The following is a 22,406-nucleotide window of genomic DNA, read 5'->3' as shown; positions in this document are numbered from 1 at the left end:
TGCGACTCGTGCAGGTGTGATGAAGTGATCGAATAGTATCCGTATTTTCGTTTTTGTTACAATGTCCGGCGCCGCGTTCTTTTGACTGTGTTAAGCCAGATAGGGTCTAGACCATCTTTAGAGACGTATTCTTTGACCATGACCTCATTAGCATCGCGAGCATCGGTGCAATTCTGAAGCCGCCTGGGCACATAATTTCATTAGCAGATTTGATGGGCAACCCGCGTCTGCGAGCAGCTAGTCCCCCCCCTTCCCCGCTCTCCAATAGTGATTGACTTGGCTGTAGCGCGTCGGTATACAAATGATGTCGGGTGTCGCCACAAAGGGTCTTAGAGGAATTTTTTGAACTTTCACAGAATATATCCAATTAAGGTAACACCTAAAGAATAAGCTTCCATAACGAGGGCTTGCTCGACACAGGCATTTACGTGATAAAGTACGCTTACGTTTGAGACATCGTCACTGCGATGCAGTCGAAACCTCTGCACAAGTGCTGTAGGGGTTGTTTTTTACAATCGCGGGGCTCTTGCACAGTGGCTTATTGATCGCACGGTGTGCGCCATTGAGTTTATTATCAAGTTTACGCTGCTAACGCTCATACGCTGTCACAAGTGCTCGTGGCGGAAGACTTTCAGCAAATTCCCACGCATTGCTTTACTTGTTGTTATTTTATCCCCTAATTTTCACCAAAATTGCGCGAAAATGCCGAAGCTTGATGGCACTTTTGAAGGAGGCATTGATGGCTTTGCTGCATATGCAAAGCATTGCTACGCCCGATGCCTACTGCCTGGAAGCACGCAAACGCTGCCGGGGAGCGAAACCCCTGCTGCGGCCGAGACACATCCACAGAGAACAGCTGAGAGTGTCAGCAGCAGCGCGGGAGCAGAATGTACACGAGGAGAGCCTCTTCGGCGGTGCTTGCAGCAACGATGGCCGACTTCTGAGCCAACCAGGCGCACGCCTTATGACGCTACGAGAAGACCCCAGAGTACCATATGGCGTGTCGTAGGCCGAAACATGTGGGTACAATCGCGTGCGTAGGGGCGGGCCCGCACGCCAGCGCTCGAGCGTCCTCGGTTGATGCAGGCCCATGCGCAACTGGCCAACTCCTTACTTGAGCCCACACCAATAGTCGCCAGTGGCTCTCGCAAGAATTGGTGCTTGCGAAAAAATAAAGAATCATGTTCTACGTCGTTAAAAGCAGTGACTGGCCTGATGACCTATACAGTAAAGGGTTGCTGAATTGTCTCGGTCATTTGGGGTTCGTAAAAGTGTACCTAAACTATATACAGTGGCGATTTCGTATTTCGCCCCCATCGGAATGCTGCCGTCGCCGCAACCCAAACTGCGACCTCGTCCGCAGCAGCAAAATGCCCCGTGTAGGATGTGGGTTTGTTTCCCACCAGTAGCCAGTTGTTCATTTCTCTCTACCTTATAATTTCTACATTTCAGGTAAAACAACCCATAATTTCCCTTTTACTGTCCTTGGCTTCATATGGATGTGACTAACAAAAATTTGGGTCCATCTGCTCCCCTTATCGTTCTTGTATTGAACCACTGCGGACTGTACCACAAAAAAAGAGGAAATCTAAATTGAGGGAAGTACACGCGTGATGAGTCTAGCAGAGCCAACCGCTAAGCTGGTGGTCAGAAGGTATCAAGCGGGCTTGAGCAACTTACTGCAAAGACAGAGAGAGAGGCTTTGTAGGAATTGGAGTCTGCGTACGAGTGACGAAAGTAGAAGAGAAATTAGTGCCGAACCATCGATCCCTGGTGGGAAAAGTCTGAAGAAAAAAAATTCAAGCAGTACCGCGACGATAATTCATGGAATACACATGAGGCTGGTATTAAAGGACGAAGCCAAATACCACGGAATATTTTGTTGAATCACACAGAACAACTCTGCAGAAAGTTAGCGGCACAGTTGAACGAATTTAGTTCACAAAGGCGATAGAGATAAAACCTATAAGGTCCGACACACCTGCTGCAACATCGTCAGTTGTAACTTGTATACAAGTGAACCATGAAATTGAGGTTTCAAGAACGAGCAGGGGGGGGGGTACAGAACCGGATACAGGGACAACTGCAGAACGGTTATGTAATCTTCAGGACCGTAGATATATCTGTTGCTGTTATCTCACATTGTATGGAATTATCTAGGACAGAGAACAAACCATTATGCGTAGCCCTTCTGGATATTATTGGAGCATACCACAACGTAAGCATGGAAAATTTTGTGAAATAGCCATAGAGATAGAAGCCTGAAAAAAGACAATGTATAATGTTACTAAATTAAATATATTACGGAATAATAAAGCTCGCATATAACACGGGAAGAACTAATTGCGCGAAAGTACATATAGCGGAAGGGCCTGCACCACGGTTGCCAGTTATCATCGCTTCTCTTTATGAGGTACATGACGGTTACCGAAAGGAGGCAAGAGGAATGTAAGTCGGGTTAAAATGTTTCATTTAAACTAAACTGCGTTGCGATGGCGCGGCGTCTATCGGGTATACTGTAAGCAGATGACATTGTTTTGTCTGCGGGAAAACAGAAATATTCAGGTCCTGGCCGACACATGTGGCAGGGAGGGCAAACCTCTATTGATATAACCAATGATTTTTTATTTTCTCTTGCAAGAATTGAAGCAGCTTTTTTGCAAGCCATAAATGCCCATAAATGCTGTTTTCCAAAAAAAAAAAACAACAACGACATAGCATGCTTGTTGCATTATGAGCGAAAATCGCTGCGTATGATTGTAACTTACAACAGTTCCAGAAATACTGTTCTATCCCAATGCTTTCCATCAATGTACGATGTACCATGACTTCTTTAATTAGAGCTTGCTATCTCACATTCGAATATATTTGTAACGACAGTTACACCGTGATTCCCTTGTGCTTATATGATCAGGTAGCATAGGTTGTAAATTTACATGCACGTCAATGTTGCAAACAGCAGGTTATATCCTGTTGTATGCCACTGGGGCTACAGGCGTCTTCAATGTATCTGTCAAAATGGCATTTTTTTTTGTCTTTGCTCCCAACATCATGTAATGATATTGAATAAACTGAATTGAGTTGAATAACAGGTCATACAGGTACGGCTATATTTTAGGACCGTACAGAAGACACGCAAATAGCATAAAACCCGTGAAAAATATCAGAAAAATTGAACAACCTTCAATCTTAGGCTTTTGCGGCTCCGCGCATGTCAACGCCGCGCTTAGAGGCGGGCACAGCGCTCTAAACGACACACTGACTGGAGTGTACATAATCTCATTGATGCAGCGCTACGGCGGCATACAATACAGCTTCGTCGCAAGAGCTGGGCAACCTTATGTAGTGCGCTGCATACTGGAAGTGGTTTTGGAAGTGTACGGCGCATAATGAAGCTCTCCGCACTCCCGAAGTCTGCGAGAATCCTACAGCTGCTTCTTGCATAGCGACTGGCCAGTCACTAAAAGTTCTGGCGGAGGCATTTGCACACCTTTTCGTTTCTGCTATGTCTAGTGACACCTCAAATGGCGACCTTCCTTCTTTGACCAGTCAGAGTATTATAACTGCTTCGTATGGTCCAGCCTGCCAGATGGACGAGACAGAGTTCACTCTTGAGGAGCTGCGACACGCGCTCAGCCTCACCATGCATCGAAAGAAACAAATGCCCGTTGTATTCGCATTGAAACAAACCAATGCACTATGTCACATGCCGTAGAAGGGCTTAAACGTTCACACAGTTCATCACAGCCAGCATCACTGATATTAATGACCGCCTGCAAACTCTAGAATGTCAGACTGCTGGCTTCGAGACTTTGCAGCAAGAAATGAGTGACACGTGCAAAATGTAAATCGTGTACAACGAGAGACCGCAACACATCGCGGGCGGCTCGACGACGCGGAAGACAGCTCACGACTAGGAAATCTCACATTCGTCGGGGTCTCCCATAGCCCGGCTGAGAACGTGCGTCAGTGTGAAGAAACATCTTCATCGCCTCAGACAAACTGGATATACGTCTACCAGTTCATAGCATAGAGCGTGCACGTAGAATCGGGAAATTTGTCAGCGGCAAAAATAGGTCTCTAGTATTGAAGTTTTCCCCTTTCAAGCCTGTGGTGTTTTCCAAACGGTCTGCTTTCGAGGGAACTGGTATCAGTGTAAGCGAAGACTTTTGCACTGCAACACGTCAGCCCCGACGAGACGTCTGGAGGCTTGAACGCTAATTTCAATTAAGCTACAAGAGACTATTTTCGAAAGGAGAGTGCTATATGTTCAATACTGACGAAAATTATCCGGTGAAACCGCACCGATAGGATAGTCAGTGGTGTTTTAATTGCTATTAACTCTAGTTTCGGATCTTTCCTTTGGAGTGTGACTACTAACTTGGAATTACTATGGTGCTACCTACCTATCGGTTTCAAAAAAAAAAAAATAATCATATGTGTCTGTTATCGTCTACCTAATCCCGACTGTGATATTGCGGAAATAATTCGACCCTCTAAACGAAATATCTGTTCCATTCCCCTGTTCACCCGTGTTTCTCTTAGGAGACTAATTTCCCTACCATCGACTAGTCACGTTCCTGCCCCTTTTCTAATCCGGCATCTGCAGAGGCTGCAGAATTTCCTAACGTTTGCTCAGATTTTAACCTTTCGCAGCTAGTTATAAAACCAACACGTGTCACATCTACTACATGTTCCTTGCTTGACCTAATTCTAACCAATCATCCTGACAATGTTTCACCAGTAACCCACGCGCCTGGCCTAACGAACCATGACACCTTACACTATACTATTTCCCATCTACAAAAGTAAAGAAACACGCCAAATATATCAGAGACTACAGAAAGGCTAACTTTAACCCTATCAACTCTGAGCTATTAGCCTTCGTTGGCAGCTTCCTTGTTACACATGTAGACTTATCAGTTAAATAAATCTGGTTGTCTATCAAAACTACAGTAATGCATTTCATCAGCAAATATATTAGACTTCGAGTAATTAATTAATTAATCTTCTAACGCCCCTTGGTACAACAACCATCTGAAGCGATTATCCAACAAAAAAAAAAAAGCAGATTTTTCCGTACCGCCAAAAGAACACTAAACGCTGATAGATGGTTATCGCATACACATCCGCTGCCAATGCCTATACAAGCGCTCTAAACACGTACAAATTTAACTTCTTTAACTCGACCCTAGCGTCTCTGATAAAAACTATCCCGAAACGCTTCTGGAACATTATTAAATGTACCAAAGACAACAGTATAAGCCTCGTAAACGATTCAGGGGTTCAAGTTCCGAATCATCTTTTCGCTTCTCTACTTAACAACACGTTTTCCCAACCATTCTGCGCAGCAAATATCACTGACTATCGACCTTCGTCATTCGTAAACTTTCTGGGGATGGATCTCATTACCATCGACCGAGAAGGCATCCGAGCTAGAATTTCCAAGATAAAGCGGTCATCGTCATGTGGTATTGATGGTATTAATAACAAGTTTCTCCAAAGCACTGCAGAATACAGCGCCATCATACTTACCCTTACATTTACTAAATCACTTAACGACAGTGCCCTACCCATTGATTGAGAAACCGGTAAGGTGATTCCGCTTTTTAAATCGGGAAACCCACATTAACCCACTAAATTACAGACCTATTTCATTAACCTCGGTACCTTGCCAAATCTTCGAACATATAAATTAACTCACCTTGCAAATTTCGTTGAATCAAATAATTTTTTCAGCTATTATCAGGAACTCATATTCTTGTGAAACACAACTATTAACATTTACTAATGATTTGCATGCGTTTTTGGACTCGGGTTTTTGCGACGGACTGTATCTTTTTAGATTTTCCTAAGGACTTTAATAAAGTTCATCACCAACTACTTATCTATAAGCTAAGCCTTCTAAATATTGACCCTTTAATATTCAAATGGATCTGTAGCTTTCTTTCTAGTCGTACTCAATATGTAACTATTTAATGGCAATGACTCACCAGAGATACCAGTAGAATCGGGGGTACCTCAAGGCTCTGTGTTGGCGCTTTTACTTTTCCTCATTTATATTAATGACTTGCCTAATCAAATCATCAGTTCTGTTTGTTTATTTGCCGACGATTGCGTAATTTACCGGAAGATAACTAATGATTCTGACATGATTACATTACAATCAGATTTAGATAATGTAACAACCTGGTGCTCCCACTAGCACATGAATCTTATTGCCTCAAAATATACATTCATGAGAATCTCACGTAACCAAGTAATTTTTCCTAATTACTACCTTAACAACATCTCGCTCGAGTCAGTATCATGCTATATGTACCCTGTAGCGCACATTACAAATAATCTCTGATGGAAGCGACATATTGAACACATTACATCCAAAACTATTCGCATGCTGGGCTACCTGACGCGCAATTTTCCGCTGTCACCTTCTCTAAAGCAACAGCTATATATAACCCTCATTCGACCTAATCTGGAATACGCATCATCAATATGGGACCCTTATTAGTTAAGACTAATTAACACTTTAGGAACTGTACAGACTCGTTCCGTTCGTTCTATTCTTAACCATTACCATCGCACAGTAAGCGTAACTAATATGAAACTTGCCCTCAACATATATCCCCTTACCAAACGCAGGAAAATCGCTCGCCTTTCTTTGTTCCTTAAGATATACCATCTGATTCCCACGCTCAAATCACGCTATATCGAACCAGCCTCTTCTACTTCTGCACGCTTGGACCATCATCATAAATGAACATCCCATTCCACAGAAAGTCTACCTATGGTAAGTCGTTTCATCCAAAGACATGCCAGGAATGGAATCACCTACCGGATCCACTAGTCTGTATTACTAACGCCGATGACTTCCGTAAGGCACTTACTAACGTTATGTAGTATACCTTGATTTAAATATATTGACACGTGTACAGCGGTTCTGTTTTCTTCTGACCAGTACTGTTCATAAGCTCATAAATAAATAAGTTAATAAATAAATAAACCCCTGCTGAATGGAAATCGTCCATGGTAATACCAATTTTAAAGTCGGGGCGTCCTGCAAGACACCTCAAGTCTTACCAGCCAATATCCCTAACTTCAAATGTCATCAAATTAATGAAACGAATGGTCCTGTTTCGCTTTGATGTCAGGCTAGAGGAGCAAAATATTTTCCCTGATGTCATGAGTGCCTTTTGTCATCGCCATTAAGCTCTGAACAGCATTTCAAACCTTGTCTCGGCGCTTGAATTCGCTACAGGAAACAAGCACTCCGCCCACATGCTCTTCCTAGACATACAGCAAGCTTTCGACTCGGTTCCGCATAAGGCGATTATTTTCGCTCTTGCAACCGCAGGAATTTCGGGTCTTTTGCTCCGCTTTGTGCATAATTTTCTATCGGAGCGCCGGATGAAAGTGCGTGTCTGAGGAATAACAAGTGAATCCCACACTGTGAAGTGCGGTGTCCCACAAGGCAGCGTGTTATCGCCGCTCCCGTTAAACAACGTACTCGCCGCGCTTCCAAGTCGTTTGCCTCGGAACAGTGACTTCCCTCTGAGCATAGCTGTCTACGCAGATTACATTTCTCTGTGGATAAGCGGCCCTTCGCACCTTGGTCCGCGGCTTCGTGCAAGCTTGCAAAGAGCTATAAACGCTACTTTGGAGTACTTGGAAGAAGTTCTGCTAAGTCGGCTGCAATAGCATATCACCCTAAACAACGCGCTCGTCGAACAATGAACCAACTGTACCTTGATGAGACGCCGATAAGCTGGGTGCGACAACTCCGTTATTTGGGCTTAATTGTGGATGACCGCATCTTTCGGCGTCCTGTCGTTAAATTTGTACGGCGCAAATCACAATCCCTCTTTACGTACGTGGCCGCCTTGACTACTAGAGGTGCCAGCTGCGACCAGACAACGGCTTTGCAAGTGTGCCAATAATCTTTACTCTCAGTCATGATGTATGCGTTACCAGTCGAGAATGTGCCACCTAGTTTGATGGTCCAACTGGAACGAGATCATTGCGTTGGCCTCCGACTAATGCTTGAATTACTTCGTGAAGCACAATCTGTTGTATTAATGGTGCACTCAAACGCACCAGTTATCCATAAGGCTGCAAGCAGACCAGAGAGCTCTATATCATATTGAACGTCTGCACCGCGCATCGAATTGTCAGTCGCTCCTTGATAGTCTCATTCACCGCCTGTTTTCTCACATGGAAAAAATGGTGGCATCACTTACGAACATTGCTGACGGTCCTGACCATGCTGCTTCAGTTACGCCTCCGCCTCCGAAAGATGTCACCAAACACGTATTCCCCATTTATCTCACAATCCACGACATACACAAAAAGTCTGATTTGCCTGTTTCGGCAATATACGAATTGGCTCAGTCTCACATGTACGAAATATTTCCAGATTATCTCCAAGTATTCACAGGTGCATCTGTATACAGAAACGGTCAAGGCACTTCTGCAGCATTTTTCTGCGCTTAGACGCAAGTATGACGCGCATTTCATATACTTCATTCAGCCTCGTCAACAACTGCGCAGCTAGCAGCGATCAATGTTGCACTGAAATACGTGCAAGAGGAGTTAACCGCATCGAAGATTGCCATCTTTACGGATTCCCGCGCTGCCCTTAGCAGGTTACAACGCCGTCAGGTTGATTGTCCAGTTGTGCGCAGCATTACTGAGTCTGCCAACAAGATCGAACAAGATCGGCCACGGAAGCCGCATTTCGATGGGGGCGAAATGCGAAAACACCCGTGTACTTAGATTTAGGCGCAGGTTAAAGAACCCCAGGTGGTCCAAATCTCCGGAGTCCTCCACTACGGCGTGCCTCATAATCAGAAAGTGGTTTTGGCACGTAAAACCCCATAATTTTTTTTAAAGATCGAATCACATGGGATATCTCTCGTTGCCCAATGGTTGTTCCCACGTAAGGATCGCTGGAAATGAAGAGGCAGATCGGCTGGCTTCAACTTGCGCTCATAACGACTGCGTCTGCTCTGAAATTTTCTGCCAGTTTGATGACGCTCACTTCCTGATTCGCTGCTACCTACTCAAGCAGCATCCGGACCAACGCGACGCAAATGGAACGTTCCCGCCCCGTGTCCGCGTTCGAGGCTTGCCTGGTCGCGCTAGAGCACAACTACTCAAGCTAACGGTTGGTTGTGTAACGTGCGCGAACGTTTATACCGACAAGGACGTGTGGCCAGTACATCGTGTACGTCCTGCGGTTGCTGCGAGACAGTTCAGCACTTGATATTGGAGTGTCCCGTTTTCATTGCGCAGCGCACGTTGCTAGTGAGAGACTATCATCTGCTTGGTCTGCCGTGTACGACACTCGACGACCTTTTCTACCCAAGCGGTTGCGCGTCTCGACGCGATGAGGCGCATCGTGCTCTTCTTATTTTTCTAAAAGAAACGAATTTAGGTTCCCGTTTGTAGCCTACTTCTGTTTTCGGGTGACGGGACCTCAAATACTATTTCTTCTATTTCTACTTCCTTTGGAGGCGTGACCTGCAGTGACCGGTCCTACTGTGTGTGACCTGTACTGTATGTGTTCTGCTTAATTCTTTGAGATTTTTCATCTTGCTCTTTCTTTCCTGTTCCCTTCCTTCTTCATATCTTCTATTTCTATGTTGTTGTCTCCTTTCTGAAGAGTAGACAGGCGTTGTGCGCCTTCCGGTGGCAGTTGCCAGCCTGCTCCTCGCTTTCCCTTTCCTGCCTGGCCTATGTATGTTGTGAAAAAAAAATAATAAAATTAATAATTTTTTATTGTGTAATATTTAGGTGCTTGATGCAAGCAGACAGGGCGCCTCCTTCCTCTTTAAGCGTTCTTTGTTGTCGCGGGTGTAATCAGCTCTTGGAAGATGACGTGCTCGCCGGTCGGATTGTGGAAAACACTGCTGCTTATCTATTTTTATTGTAGTGACAATTTATAGACACAGCCGGCGAACTTTCGCCGTCGTCGGGACCGTCGCTGTCGCCGTGAGGTTCTGTGTAAAGTACAAGTGCGATAAGATCCGGCCGCGCCCCTGGCGTCGTATGCGTTCGGGGTAAGGGAAAGCGTGCGGGGGTGAGCTGGGAAAAAATGGCGGCTAGATGCGCGCCCAGTGTCGAAGTTCATGTGATAAAGCACGCGCAAGGCGGGAGGGGGGGGGAGGTAAGTGAACGCGCGGTGTAATGATCCAGCGCGCGCCTTCTCCGCTAGCACGGCCGTGGCTGCGGATGGCTGTCCGCGCTGCTGAGCGCGTACGCCACCCTCGCCCTGTCTTGGAAGTAACCTCCGGCGGGCGCAAAGTCAAGGCGAGCCGAGTGGCTGGTGGCTGTATCCGCGCTGTCTTCCCGGCGCACCTAGTGCCTGGAGGTCGCGTGACCTCAAGTTTCGAAGGTGCGCTGAAGCGAGAGGCAGCAGAAGCGTTCACTCTCCTCTGTTTGCGCTCTACATCAGGCCAGCGTTATGACGGCGAGTGTTCGCGGTCATCGCGTAAGGTCTGTTTTTGCTTGCCTGCGTGCACGTGGCACCGTGCTTGTTAATTTGCTGAGTAGCCTAGTGTTACTGCAATTTATACGGCCGATAAAACTACGAACCTTACTTCCTGTAGCTGTCTAATACATTGCTATTCTTATCAATGCTTCGCCTTTCGGGCGAAAGTGTAACCAGTTTATGTATATGCCGCAGAACAGTAACGCTAGGAAGCAATATAGCCCCGTAAAGTATACGTTGTATCTTGCCACCGTTCTCTTGGCCTGCACGCTAGTCAACGGCCTGTACGGTAATAGCCTAGTAGCGCAGAGCCAGTAGCGTACGCTACTGACCTGTACGCTACCCAATGAGAAAAAAAAAAACGAGACAGACAATTGTAACAAGCGTCACGAAGTGAATAACTAAAAACTTAAATAGTCAATCATTTCAATTGGCTTCCTGGACACTGCCACTTGTGCTGCAAGTAATGTCCGCCTCTTCAGTTAATTCACACGAACAGGCCGAATTGCGCAACATGGCGTTTCATGTGAAAAAAAAAAAAGAGCGTTGTTCGAACCGAAAAAAAGAAAAAGAAAAGCACCCGGTATATGATACATCATGCTGTATCAGGCTAGGATTTGAGCTTAGTGAAAAAAAAATGTTTTTTTTTTAAAGTTTAATGGTGTGTAACCGGGTTTAACTAGATACCGCAGAGGGTCCCTCTGCGGTATCTGAGTGGCTATGGCGTTAAGCTGCTGACCTCGAAGTCACTGGTTCGATCCCAACTTCGGCGGCCGCATTTCGATGACGGGGGCTGAACGCAAAAACGCTCGTGTGCCGTGAAATGGCTGCACGTTAAAAGAATCCCAGGTGGTCAAAATTAATCCGAAGTCCTTCACTACGGAGTGCCTCATAATCAAGCCGTGGCTTTGGAACCTAACACCCCAGAATCTACAATTTAAAATTTTGGTGTGTAACTGATACGACGATGACAATTCAAGCATACCGAAGGTTAGGTGAGCACAGGTACCTTTCTCGTGTCATTGATGTCTTGTGCCTTGTCGTGATGCTTTTTCGAAGGCGAATAATACTCTTGGCATTGCCAGACCAGTTTTCCTTCAGGCTATCTAACTATCCGGCCAAGAATGTTGTCCGAGCCCGAGAACTGAAGTCTAAAAATATGGGCCGATCTCGAAGGCAGTGCAGCTTAGAACTGTGGGCCGTTCGTGTGGGCATGTGCCGCTGGGTATGCACTGCTCTTCAGTGCACCTCTTTGACGCCAACTTGGGTCACTGGGCGTGTTCCACTGGGTACGCGCGTACTTCGAGGCGGCACCGCCAGAAGGCGCAGAATGTCAAGAGAGAAGCGCGAGAGACGAGTCCAGCTGCAGTACACACCTCATACATGACACACTTCGGCCATTCGCTTACTTGAATAGTCATCGTAGATGAGTTATGCCTGTTTTTCGTTTTCATCTCAATTTAATGCGATAATTTTTCCGCGTTAGTGACCTTTTGTGCGCTTTGCTGTGAACTGAACTATCTCAGCATGAGTAGAGAGTACTCGTGCTTGTCACATATTTGCCGCTTTATATCAACTTCTTAGTATGTTGGTAGTGTCTATAGACTGGGCTTCTTTCACTCTAAGCGGTGTGAAAGATTTTGGCTATTTCTATTCTTTTTTTCATTTCTATTGCTCTCTCATTTGTGTTTTTTTTAGCTACAGCTTTGGGATAGCAGGTACTTTAGTAGCCAGACTTCCCATACAGTCGCAGTCAATAAATAACAGCAAAAGAGTGTGGATCGTAGATGGAAATAGTTGTGAAAGAGCATGAACAGGTAGTAAAAGCGAAAAGGAAGAGATATGTGGCCGAGTGCTACTTAGTGCTTTGTGGATATACAAGTAAATGAATGGTACGAAGTGTGTGGAAAGGCGTAACGACTCCAGGGATTATGTTTGTTAACTCGGCGGTGTGCTCAAGGTCTCAAGTGCGGCCGCGACTTGAGATTATGAAAGGGGCTGTTGGAAGATAGCATTGTTCACTCATAAAAAAACAAAAAAAAAAACATACAATGAAACGATAGCGGTAGTGGAAGACATGAGCTGGGTTGTCCTTCGAAGCGCGGGATGCTCAAAGCAAAATATTGTTATAAAGGAATAAATATAGATGGGCGGCTAGGGGGTTTAGGTACCTATATAGGAAGAACGTTGAATCAATGTGGAGAAAAAGAACTACAAAACTAACCAGTAAACATTAAGGGAAAGTCGTAGTCAACAACTAAGAAAATTATTAAACGAAAGGTCAGAAGGCACACGGGAAATATATAGCAGATAGGCACGGTGGAGGGGAATTAATTTATGCGAATATATTAGAAAAAGCAAATAATGATATAGGAAGTTTTTTTTTTGAATAATTCAAAGGGCCGTACCCTGCTATCCAAGCGAGATGAAAGAATAAAAAGTGTTATGAACGTGAAGCTATAGGCGCAGGTTTTCCGGTGACAACGATTCATGCATAGCGTGTAGCAACGGTGCACGAAGTATTGAACATGAGAATGTTGCAGTAGCCATTCAGCCTTAAATGTAGATGTAGTTAACCTTTCCTGATGATTTGGGTTTAAAGGATAGTAGGGGAAACGTAACTGAATCTGCAGGCAATGGAGTCCAGGAAGCGAGGGGGAGGGGGAATATTTATGGCGCGAAGGAATGCACACAGTGAAACGAACATTGCATTTTAAATAGTTTAACTTTTCGCGTAAGAGTACCTAAATATGCGCTAAAGAGATGCCTCACGGCGAAGTGTGCGGCGCTCGCGTCGCGAGCTGAATGCCCGCGATCATTTTCCACTCCTGGCAGCGGTGTGACGCGTAGCGCGACAAATGGACGCGGCGACAGTGGTGAGCGAGAGAGCGCGCGCTTAAACACGCCCGGCGGTCACCTCTGACACTCCCCGTTGCGCAATGAATCCACCTCATACTTTGTTTCTGCGAAGAAAAAAAAATCCGCATAGGTACGAGCATTTCTCGTTCTCAAACTCGAGCCTTCTGCCGAGGCCACGTGTTCTCTGCACGCGCGCTGGGCGGCCACGCACCGAGAATCTGCGCTTGCCAACATGGGGAGGGTCCAGCGGGGAAGCTGAGAATTAGCTCAGAGTTAGCACGTTGGTGTTTTCAACGTCTCCCTTCTGTCCTCGCCCGCTAGCGCTAAAAAATGCTATCCGAGTTAGAGTGCCGCCAACATGCCCAACGTACAGCAGGGGAAAGCTAAACTGCACGTAAGAATGCAAAAGGATAATTTACGCATTCTCTCCGCATACTGGTATGATGTGGCTGCGCACGCTTGAACTCACTGCAGCGGCTATAGATCGCTATAAAGCTGGCGTGGTAGTTTCGCGCTGGCGCTCGTGTTCACGGCCGCCAATAAAAATGCGCATAAACAGCGAGCATGCGAACGATCTCGCCATTCAGCTGGCTGTAAACAGTCGATTCGCTGAGGTTAGTGCGCGGTCCCAACGCTTTAGCGCACATGCACGAAAAAAAAAAAAGAAAACAAGAGGGAAAGCAAATGCGAGCGCTCTTCTGTTTCTGTACACGGACAGCTGTCGGTAAACATACAGCGAACATGCATGACGCACTTGCAGTGATCTTGAGCAGAAAACGTAAGCTGTAAGCAACAAACTGGCGCTTGGCAAATAAACTCAGCCTGGTGTTTCCATATACACGGCACTGCCACATGAAAGGTTGAGTTCTGACGGTACGAGGAAAGAAAAAAAGGGTTGAAAGCATGTTTGCTTTTTTTTTTTAAAGCATGTGCCTCGATCCGATTTACCGCCCGCAATCGGGGCAGCCGTTCGCTATAAGGAACGCGCGTTTGCAGGCGCTCTGGCTAGAAAAGAAGCTTTGAGGTGCGACCCGGGAGTAAGATGCACTGGACTGTAAATTAAGTAATTAAAACACAAATACACTGACAAAACGCACACGATACAGAAAATTGCATGGACAGGATAAGCAACGTTGTTTGATAGCAGTTTAAATGTTTAATCTACGTGATCTAAGCATTAAGAGATTATAAAGAGAAAGGTAGGAGCGAATGAGAACCGAAATCGATATAGATGGGTCAAGGGAGCCGAGGGAGTATAGGTAACGCGCACCCACGTATGGAAGTATAGAAATTGGCGAGCAGTGGAACCACTAGGTGAGGAGGTGCTTCACTGTGTATACCGACGGCAAAAGATTAATCAGCCTCCTAGGAAAGTGATTCTCCGTAATTTCCCGTGGCGCTGTAGCGCAATGAAATTATTATTCGCTCATATGATTCAGATTTTAAAGCCCGCTGAATCACCTATAGTCAATCGGCCACTTTAGAAGTATCGTGCTGCTTAGTTGTGTCAGAGAAGTAATGGAGACGAAGGTTTTGCAGAGCTCTGAGCCTTCAGAACAGAAACATGTGCCGTGCGCAAATGTCGGAATTTAGGAAGGGCAGGAGAAGCGTTCACAAAGCGATTGCTTTGGTAGCAGATGCTAAAAAGCAGTAGGCTATGAAGAGCATCACCATAGTTGTTTTTCTTGACATGTAGATTGCTCTTGGCAGTTTAGCCCGTGAGTTTACTTGGAAAGATAAGCCTAGGACTGCGCTCGGGAATGTACGTACACAATACTGTATACTTACCCGACGAAGAGAATTCCCGACATTAGATACCGCAATGTATTCCGCAATGTTCTGAGCCCTACTTTATTTAGCGTCTGCCTTAGGGCTATCGAGGTGTTCTCCCACAGAGAGGTAAAACATCTTACGCCGACGACGGCTGTTTCATCTGTAGGAACAGTTGCACTCTCTGTGCGAACTAAAAGTGGTGACCTCGGCTATGTCGCAATACCCTGAGAACGGTTATCTTGCCTTTTTTTTTTCCTGAGAAGTGTGCAGTTGTTGCACAAAATAAAAAGAAAAAGAAAGGGACGCGAAGCTGTTACTTACGTAGGGCTGGTAACCGGTGTCACATATGTTGCTAGGTAATTAGCAAAGCGCGTCTAGTAAAAGTAAAGTTACTTAAATTAGCTAGATCGGCAAGCTCGCTGTATGAATAAAGATCGACTTCACTAAAACTCGTAGTATGTACGAAGTGGTTGTACAATGTGTAATTTTTCGTAATGTTGCCACCCAGAAAACATAACATACGTAATGCCAATACGTCACCACACGAACAACGAAAGCAGCAAGGTCTCAACATCGCTTTTTACACCGAAGCCGTTTATGCAAACCCTCCTGTGCCGTCGTTGTCGCACCTCGCTAAGAAGGGTCCACGTGACCTAGCGGGAGAGGAAAAGAAGAGCTCAATAGGGCGAAAAGGTGTTGGAGTGACCCCTTTCACCCTGTGAGAATGCTATCTTATACTCGAATCTTATACGGTTGTCACACGCGCATTTTCGGTGATCGAGCCAGATCGGCATCAAATTTATCGGCGACCGATTCCACGCTGCCGCGAAAGAAACAAATGTTATGCTGGTGGTTTGCGGCCAACGAACAGCGCTTAGCGATTGAAACAGGATACTATAGGAGCACGTGGCTGCCGGCACTTCTTTCTCCAGGAAGAAATGCCGACAGCTACGTCAATCGTCAAACCAGTCCAACCAATCAACCAAACCTTGCTCTCGTTACTGGGGAAAAAAAAAAGCGAAAGGGCGGAGCAACTTGCACACGAAAAAAAATCACGGCAAAACATAGACAGAAACCTCACGCGCAAAAAAAAAAAGACACTGGGAGAACCACAAGAAAAAAAGAAAGAAAGAAAATACAAAAAAAAAACAAAGCACTCCTAAAGCATGGTGAAAGAATGGGTGAAATTAGGTGAAAGAATGGTGAAAAAAAGAAGATTTACAATACAGACTGCTTGCGAAGTTTGAGTTGCATGGTGTAACGCTCGGTGTAACTAACACAGCTTCGCTTTTCGACCATCTTCACGGAGTTGAAGGGGCGATGATTTCTTATTGCCTACTTTTTGCCGGATATCGCGAGTGCTGCGTATCGATTTTTATAGCCACTTTTTCGAGGACACCAAGGAAAAAGTAAGCACTTACGTATCTCGCACAGATACAGGATGGTGCGTATTGTTATTTGTCGACCAAAATTGGTCTACAACTACACTGTAAACGGAAATAACTCCGAGGTGGGAGTATACTGCTTGTCCTATAGCGACCCCCCGGTTCGGAGTTTTTTTTGCTCCGTATGATCGGAGTAGAATTTTTACTCCGTACGAGCGGAATTTTCGCGTGGAATTATGGGAGTTTTTTTTCTGTCTTTTCTTTATTTTTTGCTTTGCTATTGACGGAGTTCTTTCGAGGTGCAATGGGAGTATAAAAAGAGCCATCGCGTGAGTTTGCGCGAACATGTTTACATGCAGAGGCTGCTGGTCAAATTTCGAAATATGCACACGAGACCGCGTCGAATTCGACGGAACAAGTCAATGAAAGCACATATATCATGACATACATAAACATTTCAGAAACACCCAATGCAGAAATTTGAAAGACATCACACGTACACGCGATACTCAAGAAGCAACGGTGCCAGTATATATAGCCACGATATTGTGTGCCTCGAAACCGCCTAGGAAGCAGCTGTGCTGTTTTCAGAATTACGACTCACATGCTCGTTCATACGAGATCTCTCTCTCTGAAATTAACAGAATACCTTAAGCAACACAAAACTGTTAATTCAAAATAGTGAGAGAGAAAAAGTTAATGGCGTAATTTTTCAAAATTATCATGCCATTCTGTGAGTGCTGAAGCGACTTCGCACACTGCCGGCGTTCGCGGCCGAAAAGTAGTGCGTTAGTTACAGTAAGCAAGAAAAATGTAAGTGCATGTGTTGCATAGCAAAATTAAATTTTTGCGATATAGTGGTAACGTAGCAAGAAATTATTACGTTTGAGCATGACCCGCAGCAGCCGACATAATTAACACCGAGAAATGCGCAGTCATACATTTTATACACCGCACTACTTGCTCTGCGTCCGAGCAATCTGTCTCGGTTGCGAAAAGGAGCTACATCGCTGATCTGTCGAGTGAATCCCTAAACTCGGAGCCAGCAGGCATGCGTCTAAATCAATGTCTCGGATAGAGCGTAATGTTAATGCAATATAGGAAGCAACGACGTGACCAAAACATATATGCGCGATAACAATTCGATTCACATCGCTCAATAAGAAGCTTTATTTTCAGTACGCATACTTATGTCCTACCGTTTTTCTTCGGGCAAGGATATCCGTTCACAGATACATAAAAACAGTTGCTTGCACTCCGGTCTTTCTCACTGGCAACACAGCACCGCAACGAACTTGGGTTACGCCATTAATGCGCGACTAGCACGGATGTCGTCGCTCGAACAGTGGCTACTGTTGCCATTGCTACGCGGTCCTTTCAAACACTACACTGGACGTTGTCAGCATGTACTAAAAGGTCATAGAAGTCGCATTTCACGTACTGAAGAACACAAGACAGGGTGACGCAGCACGAAAACACAGCCAGAACGTGAGCCGACATCACGAGCCAGTGAGCAGCTTCGAGGTATACCTAAGCCTTTTTCCGCACTTGAAAACGTGGTTCTTGCAATCATCGTTGTCAGCAAAGCGATCATAGCTAATGTACTTGATGCTGAGATACAGTGAGCTTCAGGCATGCCAATAACACTTTCTGGAAGGAAATACGGGAAGCAAATTGACGAAACGCTGTCGCGGAACGACACTTCACAGACGTAAACAAACCGTCAGCCATGAGCACTGCCCGCTCCGCCGAACGCGCCCGGTCGCTGGCGAGGCGCACAGCCTCATGGGAAGCGCCACGTGACCAACCTGTATCGGCGGATGGGAGTTTCTTTAAAACTCCCTGTCGGAGTTTCACGGGAGAACAAGATTTTTAAGCGGAGTAAAATCGCGTCATGTCGCCTTAATACTCCCGCAGCTAGCCAGCGGAGTGAAACGAGGGGATGGCGCTGTTTTGCTCCCATACATCGGAGTAAATATTTGAGAGGGGAGGTTTTAGGGCACATCACCTCTTAAAAACTCCCAGGTGGGTTTATTTTCGTTTACAGTGTACGTGTTCAGGAAAGCAGCACACGAGTGTTAACTCAACAGCATGAAAGAAGCGGTACGTTATGATAACAGAGTTCAGGTTGGGCCGATGTAGTTGTGTTTGTTAAGAACCTTTACCTATGGTTCACTGACACCACTAAAAAGTTAGTGTAAAGTTAGTAACAGGTAGAAAAAGTAAACAAATAGAACAGCTAGCACCTTGTTAATACATTTTTTTGCTAAGTGTGCATAACTTGCGTGGAAAGGCGCCAGAAATGCAAAATGGACAATAAAGTGAAAACGAACACGGCCGCAATGATAACTGAAGGTTTATTTTGCCTTCGTGCCGAATAAATCTGGCTCGCAAGGGATAAGAAAAAAAGAAGAACAAGAAAGAATGGCAGCAAAATGTAAACAACAAAGCAAGAAGCAGAAACTATGGCAAGTTCAATGCGCGTGTACGAGAGAAAGGACACATCTTTCCCAGAGCAATCGACGAAGTACTTTGCACTTCCATGGGTGCCTTTTAATTCTTCATGCTTCTGCAATCACTCTCGTCAGCTGATCACCATGTTCGAACAGTAACTTCGCTGCCTGAACTGCAGTCCCTGTAATGAAGGCGGAAGTACGTGGCCAATTACTATTTTTGTTCTGCTGGCTCTGGTCTTTTATTCGCCATTCATTTGAACGCCTGCCAGTTTGGCCGAAATGTGCCCCGCTAAACAATAAAGTAATTTCATACACTTATTTTTTTTCACAGCTCAGGAACAGAAAAGATTACTTTTACTCCGGCCCATGGAGGTTATGTGAAATGGATAGAATATGAGGAATGACGGACACTTTTAGCAGCGTACATTGCTGGGAAAGTTAGTACGTGCTGAAATCCAGCGCAAATATGGTTCAGATTGGACGTACTCGTTGTGGTGGTTCTGTTGTTGATACAGACGGTGTTAGCCTGCAAGTATGTGCGGACAGAGTGCTATGTGTGAGAGTCGCTGTCCAGAACACAAAGCGCGCTGCCGCTGGTCCATTAGTTCACAGCAGCGTGTAAACGCGACAAGGGCTGACACCTCACTTTGCACTACATACATTCCCTTCTTTCTGAGAACACTATAAATCTCTCTACATACGTATGAGGAAATCGTTTTTTCTCTCCAGTTCGTGAAATAATCCCTTTCTGCCTGCATTGAATCACCGGCAGTACCACATGTATAGCGCTCCGTGTCGCCCACTTCAGTCAAATTTGTGCAGAGGGGAGAATTAGCACACCCAGTTTTGAAAGCCCTCATTGGGTTTAAGGTCGATCCTCTCCGGATCCTACCCGCCATGGTTGCTCAGTGGCTATGGTGTTGGGCTGCTGAGCACGAGGTCGCGGGATCGAATCCCGGCCACGGCGGCCGCATTTCGATGGGGGCGAAATGCGAAAACACCCGTGTGCTTAGATTTAGGTGCACGTTAAAGAACCCCAGGCGGTCAAAATTTCCAGAGTCCTCCACTACGGCGTGCCTCATAATCAGAAAGTGGTTTTGGCACGTAAAACCCCAAATATTATTATTATTATCTCCGGATCCTATACAAAAGCATGGCTTCACTCCGCAAGATGCGAATTCACAGCGCGGAAGCTAGACAAGGACGAGAAGAATGCAAACGAGGACGCGTCCTTCTTGTTCTTTTCGGCCTTGTCTAGTTTACGCGCTGTTAATTTGCATCATGAATCCCCAAGTACCCCGATCACATACTTTGTTTCATTGCGGTTGAACCCTTTGATAACAAATAGTTCGACAGGTGACATCCCGAGGGAATGAGTTTGGCGGCAACATCTCCTTGGATTCTTCGGTACTCTGGTTATGGGGGCCCTTTCGACAGTGCTTTGTTCGCGAATGTGCCTACTCTTTCGTTTCTGGATAAACCTACGCAAAAGCTACCCACTAGAATCTGATGTCAAAACCTTCAGTCACGCAGAACCTCCTCTGGGAGTTGTCTGACTATACGTAAGCATTATTTCACTTGCTCATCTCCACGCAGCCAGGTGCCATTATGAATGTTATGAAATTTTACCCACCCAATATAAACGATAGCGCTGCAGCGACACGAACTGCGCCGGATGACGGCGCAAGGCGGATCGATGACGCAAGCAAACTACTGCAGGTAGTGGCGACAACTGCACTGATAACGTTCCGATCATTATAAGCCGTTATCGCTCTTTAGCGCCTTGTCCATCCGCGTCGAACCATTATGAACCGTGATCAACCGTACTTCGGTGGCAGCTGCGTATGGTGCGGCCGCGCGGGCCCTATCTTGAAAGCGATCTGCGATGGAGACAGTCTCGCGTTGAAGCGAGATGCGCTGGCCCCTATCTTGAAAGCAATCTGTGACCGGGGCACAGTGTGTGGCGAGTGCTGACAGCTTCGTGAGCACTGTGGCGCTGTGCGCTCTCCGGTTCGTTCGCGTTCAAGCGAGAGGGAGCACGAAGGTGAATTCACTTGCTGCTGCGGGCCCTGTCTTGAACGCGATCGTCGTACGGGACGGCCGGACGCAGACTTTCTCGTTGGGTAAGCATAGAAATTCTTACGTATGTAAAAACACATGCTACTGCCGACAAAACCTGTCGCAAAGCTTACGAGACAGTTGCTGAAATGGAGGGGAGGGGGGAGGGCTGCTTTAGCATCCGTAAGTTCGAACAACGTCCCGAAGAAAAACCTCCAGTTTGCGGACCGCGGCAGCAATGGCGGCGCCCTCTGCAGTAGGTGAGACCAGCCTGTTTAGACGACCGGACAATGTACCACCAACAAATGGAATCCATAAATGAACGCGTTGCTGGGCTACTCAAGGATAACGCGCCGTGTCTTCCGCTTTGCGCTGCTAAACCAGAGGGCGAGGAGTCGATTCCCGGCCATGGCGGCCGCAGTTTCGATGAGGCCGAAATGCGAATACGCCAGTATACCGTGGAGTGGTACTTACACAGTATAATATGTACCGTACATTAGGGCATTGGTATTTTCGTTACTATGAATTGTGCTGGGTTCTCTAAATGTATGTCATTCCATGTCTTTTTACAAGGAAGCTTTATATGGCTAGTCGATTCGTCCATCTGTCGCCTGTACGCCGAACCCTCTTCCGGCGCAACCCTATGCGCATGAGCGAAAAAAAGAGAAAGGGAGGCGCGCGACTGGCTGCGCCAGTAGTGACGTCGTTGCTCTCCGTCGCAGGCAAGCGCGCGTGCAGCAGTTTCTCTCCGGTTCCGAAATGCGTGGGCTACGCGTCATACGCACTCCTGAGGAGCAGACAGCGTTCGATCAGCAATGCCGCGAGTAGAACCGGGAACGAGCTCGTCTACGCCGTGCCGATGGAGCAGCACGGGCACAAGAACAGGCTCGTGCAGCCGAGCGCAAGCAACTGCGTTCACTGGGGCCGCACGTTTCAGCTTCGCTGGTTAACGATCTGTACGGAGTGCTTGGGCGGTGATTTTTCCTTATATGCTCTTACGCAAAATTAACCCATTGAGCCGTATCTTGCCACACAACGATGATCGTCATCTATCTTGTCTGCATTTCCTTTCTTTAACGCTGCGAGCCCAGTACTTCCAAGTCACCAACGGCATGCGCGTTATCAGCACGACAGAGCATTCTCGACAGGAAAGTAGCGAGCGCAGCGTTTTAAAGGAAAAAACGCTAGCAAGAAAGATGACGATTATCGTTGTGTGGCAAGATACGATCCAATGGGTGTACGTTTGTTTAACATATATACGCTTTAAAAGACGACGGTTATACTGACCACGACCACGCCTCTCCAGCTCTCGAGAGCAAAGCAATTTGGGCGCTGCTGGACTTCTTAAAATCTACTCTAGTGGTCGTCAAACTTATGAAATCCGAT

General features: G+C 46.1%; 1 protein-coding gene across 1 annotated transcript in view; it reads right to left on the bottom strand.

Annotated features, from left to right (window-relative positions):
- LOC142563903 (protein APCDD1-like) overlaps positions 1-22,406 on the bottom strand; it is a 335,375-nt gene that overhangs the window by 9,292 nt on the left and 303,677 nt on the right. The window lies entirely within an intron of this gene.

This window comes from Dermacentor variabilis, chromosome 1, assembly GCF_050947875.1.
Source record: "Dermacentor variabilis isolate Ectoservices chromosome 1, ASM5094787v1, whole genome shotgun sequence".
In the NCBI taxonomy this organism is placed as follows: Eukaryota; Metazoa; Arthropoda; class Arachnida; order Ixodida; family Ixodidae; genus Dermacentor; species Dermacentor variabilis.
Note: the sequence above shows the minus strand (reverse complement) of the source record. Positions and strands in the feature narration are given on the sequence as shown.